Here is a 5257-nt window from a genome sequence, read left to right on the forward strand (position 1 = left end):
GAGGGGAGCGGAGAGTCTCGGCTAGCCTGGGTGGAAAATGCATGAGCTGCTTGAATGTGAAAGTCAGATCCCACAGTGGAAAGCCAACACCGAACCAGCGAGGGAGGGGTGCACCAAGAAGCCTCCTCCTTTCTCAGCTCCCGTTCCTTGCTGCCAAGACACCAAACAGCCACATGCCTTGCCACTTTCTGGTAGTCTGACAGACCCCTGGTTCCTCTGCCAACACACTGCCCGCACACACGTAGACCCCATGCTCTGACCTTCTCCTGGTCTTCCAAGCAAGGCCACGGTTTCCTCCGACTTGTGGGGGAGAAAAAACAGAAGGTAGATAACTCCACCAGGCTTGCACCTACATGCCAAACACCCTATGTCACTTTTCCCCACCATGTCACACCAAGTGAAGCTTCCAGCCTTCTAAGCTTCCAACCAGTTTTGCGAGTTTTAACCTAAAAGGAATGGGGTTGGTAGAATTCTTAGAATTCTTCTGGGCCATGCCCAGTGTCTGAACATCCGAGCCTGAGTCAGCCATGATTTGTCATACGCCCACACTGTGAGCACGTGTGCATGCACACGGGGCACACACACACACACTACATACCACCCCTCCCTGCCCCCACATGTGCCAGAGGACATCTCAAGTTTCAGACACCAGGATGGAGGTGGGATGGAGTGTTATTATGTGGGCTTCACAGAGGAGCTGGTTCTGGAAGCAGCGTGTGTGTGTGTGTGTGTGTGTGTGTGTGTGTGTGTGTGTCTGTCCTGTCTTTAAAACAAAAACAGCGAGTTTTCATATTGAATGCAACTCCTTGGCTCTGTCTTCTGAGGATGTACATGTGAATGTCCAGGTGCTATGCATGCCCAGTCGTCTTGGTGGGTGCTTATTCTGGTAATGACATCTTTGGTTTTTAAAAAAATCTGTCTCATGAATAAAACAATAATGACAATAATTTGCATGTGTGGCTGAGGCATGCTGGGTCAGACAGGTAAGCAGGTGATGTCTCTGGGTCTGGATGGAGAAGTGGCAGCAGTTCCTGGTCCTCCCCCCCTGGCCTCCTGTGAATTAGCTCCTCCCTTGGCCCTCAGTTTGCTACGATGTGCTTTCCCAGCGGGTCCATCCCATTCCTCACAAGGTGTGTCGTTCGCTCATTGCAGCTCTGGGAGTCTCTGGCCATCTCAATAAGAGCAAAATCGCTCAAGTCCTGACACCCCGAGAGCAGCCTTTGCACAACCCCACTTAAAAAACGTGTAGCCAGTGCCTCTCTGGTGGGACAGGCTGGCCATCAGCTGTCTGATTGTATCTCAGGTATGACAAGGATGATTTTTTTCTTAGAAAGAGCCATGGCAGGTTTTGAGGATGGTAGCTGGTCCTTTGATGATTCAAATCACGAATCGAGACACAGTTCTAAATACCTAAGTTATGCAGTCCCCCAGGAGTCCCTTGTGAAGAAGTAAACTTTGTTTTGCCTTAAGTTTCCTCCATTCAAGACACACGGAAACTGGATTAGGGTACTTGAGAAAGGGCAACTCATTGGAGAAAATTGCCGACCATCGTTGAAATTCCCCAGACGGTGCGACAAATGAAAACCCTTCTCTGCTCCCGAACCCGCCCATCTCAGAGTTTCTCCAAGTGTCAGCTCCAACCCTTAATTATATTTATGAAAATATCTCTAGATGCTAAATTCCCACGTAGCATCTAATTATAGCGGTAGTGGCTTTCACTTGCTATATCATTATAAGAATCTCAGATCTTCTTTCTGTGCATTTTTTTTTAATCTCACTTCTCAGGATGAGTAAGTACATGGAGCCTCTCATTGGGGGTAAAAATAAAAACAACAAAAACGGTTAATTACAAAGATATAATTTAAGTTGGTTTCTCCAATAAGACCAATGTAGCTCTCTGAGAGGGGGAAAAAAAGCCCATCTAATAATATTCTTAGATAGAATTCTTTGAGAATTCAGCCCCGTCCACTTCAGTTTTTCCAAAACTGACGTTAAGATGTTGCTTCCTGTCGGATACCATGTATGCAAATACGTATATGTATAAAATCTGTTGTTTTAATATTCAGATTTCCCATCGGCAACATCTACTGAGAAATTGCCCCCTCTTGGATTGGTAGATTTTGAACAACTCTACAATTCCCACTTTATTGCAATAGTTTCCGTCGAAGAAGCCAACTGAATATGCTCTTGCCCATGTAATTGGCCTCTTGTTCATTAAGGAAATGTGTACATTGGGTCTCCTTGATTGCCCTGGAAATGGATTCCTAGCCCTGCTTAGCTTGGTTAGGCACATGACACTTGCTACAGATGGAATTATGCCACGGAGGGAGAGGCAGCCACAGGTCCAGGGAAATTGCCAGAAAACAATCTTTAAAATGATATTTCTGGTCTGGCTTGTGTTAGCTAATACATGGTGGCACATCCTTTCATTCCTGGCATTTCGGTGAAGAGAAGGAAGGTGTGCGTGTCAGGGTGGTGCGGAGAGGGAGACGTGGGACATTGTCAGAAGAGCTACAGAAATCCACCCAAAAGAAACCGCGTGACTAGGCAGCATCTCAGGAAGTAGAAGTTATTTCTGCACCAGTCCTGCAGCGCGCTGCATCCCGGCAGCCTTCGCTTACTGTGCTCCGGAAGATAGGAGGACAAAGGAAAGAGGGAAAGAACCGTGTTCACCCAAAGAAGTAGTTTTAGAATAAGAAGTCAAGTCAGCAAGAAGGGAAGAGAGGTGTTGGCCACCCTCCCTCACTGGTGCCATCTGATCAGGAGAGAGCGCCTTACACAAGTTCCTTGTGGCCACAAGAATGCCTCTTCAGAGGTCTTGAAAGCAAAAGTTGGACGCCCCCAGTGGGTAGGAGTTCACCTTTTATCAGCACAAATTAAGCCCTCATCACATTAAAGATTCAGAGTCCTTTGAAAACCGTTGAACACCAGTGACCTCAGAACCGTCTGGAAGGCCCTTCTGGAAGGCCCTTCATGACCGCCTGTAACTCCCTGCCCATAATCTTTGCTGGTTCCGCGATCACATGCTGGTGATCAAGGGAGCACCCTGAGAGCCCTGAATGTTGACCTTCCGTATGAAGACCATCTGGCGTGGGCAGAGACTCCCCCCAAAGAGAAAGACCTGACTGGACTAGATAATTTTATCCTTTCGTTGAAGGGGAACAGGCCAACATCTTCTCTGGGCACTTAGGAAACATTTGGTAAGCAGTTGACCTCACCCAAACTCTCTTTTTAAGCTCCACTTTGATGTATGCAAAGAAAACGGTCCAAGAACTCTCACAGGGACATGTTTTTTGAGATTGATCCAATCCAAGCATGGCAATGGGGCAGCCGGTCATCTGGTCATTGCATGGCACCTGGTGTTGCTGATGTGTCTGTAGTACGTTCTGGATTTGACGGGTCCACCATCACATGAGCTCCATGAATGGCTTGCTTGAATGAAGCCTGGGGACAGGCTTCTCTTGGTTGATTGGCCCTGGGTTTCGTTGTGTATTTTGACTTGGTCTTTGTTGCATCTTTGCGCCACCGCGTGGAGGGGTGGGAGTGGGGTGGGAATGGAGATGGGTGGGAGGGTGGGGAAAGAATCCCTGTTGGATGAATTTTATGCCACAAATATTGGGGGAAATATGTTTGATGTGTACATAGTTTTAATGGAAAAGTTACCTCGACAGAAAGACAGACATTTGTCATGCTTGCCCTGCTTGCTAACACGTTAACATCCCTAACGTTCTGTGCATGAGAAAGCCCCTCCATGCTAGGGCAGGGAGGAGACAGGCATAGCAACGAGAGTCCCATGATGCTCTGCTCTGTAATATCAGAATGATCCCGTTGCACTGTAAGTTACCCGGGTCCTTTCTTCTTTCACATAAAACATGCACCATCCCCCTGCCCCCCAGATCCCTGACTGCCAAGCAACTTGTGACATAGTGATAGCACTGCCCCTCAAGGGTCCCTGGAGTGAACAAACGCGACACCAAGACCAGAATTTTGGTTTTTTATTTTATACTTTTACTTTTTGTTTGCTTGCTTTTTTTGAGACCTTAAAATTTCATTGGCAATGTCGTGTCAGATTGCACCTTATGAAACTGCTAGTTTGGGTGCATCAGAAATGGTGGACTAGATGCTTCAACTTAATAGGAAGACAAAGAAAATGCCATAAGGCCAAGCACCTTGCTCTCTCCATTTGAGTGCACGCACGGCCACAGCAGGGCTCTGCAGGGGCTCTCAGGGATGGGGAAGAACATCTAGGTAAAGACAGTCGAGGGCTTGCTGAGTCACAGCTGCAAGCCAGGGAACATTCAAGCCCTGTGTTCATAGCCCATGAGTGAAAGGTACTATTTCAGAGAGAAAATGGGAGGCTAGAGAACTGAATGGATAATGATAAGTAATGAATGGATGGATAGATGGAAAAATGTATGTATGTATGTGTACAAGTAGATTGATAGACAGGTGGGTGAGTGGGTAGATGGATACATAAAGGAGATAATATATATGTATATGGTGAGGAAAAAGGTAGCTAGGCAGACAGAGATATGTACATAGATAGATAAATAGACCAATGAATGTGTAAGTGCATGGATGGATGGGTGGATATATGAATAAGCAGATAAAGTGGATGGATGGACAGATGTGTATATGAGTGTGTATGGACGGGTAGGTTTGTAAAAAGATATCAATAATTAGAGAAGTAGATGAATGGATGCATAGATGTGTGGATGCATATGACTGTATGGCTGGATATATAGACAGATGTATATGTGTATGTATAGATTAGTAGGTAGGTAAGTAGACAGATACATAAGTAGAGAAGTGGATAGATGGGTGACTATATCAACGGATATATGGCTGTGTGAATGAATGGAAGAGTGGATGGATGGATGTGAAAAGTTCAATTCTGACCTCCCATAATATAATATGGCATCATACCCAAGTTGTAAGAAACAGAACGAAATAAATTATCTGTCCAACCTTAGTAAGATCCTAATTGAAAAAGAAAAGAGATTTATTTGAGTTGATTTCCATTAGTGTAGGCTGCTCCTTCAGTATTTTAAGACTCTTTTTAAAGTCTTTTTTTTTTTTAACTTCCTGGACTCAGATTAAGTAATAGCAAAATGCCTTTGTTAAAATAGACAGTCTAATCATTGCATTAAACATGATATGCTGCTTGGTGTCGAGTCCCTTTCAAACGATGCCTATGGAGTATGAAGGCGTTCCTGGTGTATGAGCATCCTCAGTGGAAAGTGTATCACTTAAGGCT

This window comes from Echinops telfairi, unplaced genomic scaffold (assembly GCF_000313985.2).
Source record: "Echinops telfairi isolate 266 unplaced genomic scaffold, ASM31398v2 ScPeMD7_5;HRSCAF=22, whole genome shotgun sequence".
Lineage (NCBI taxonomy): Eukaryota > Metazoa > Chordata > Mammalia > Afrosoricida > Tenrecidae > Echinops > Echinops telfairi.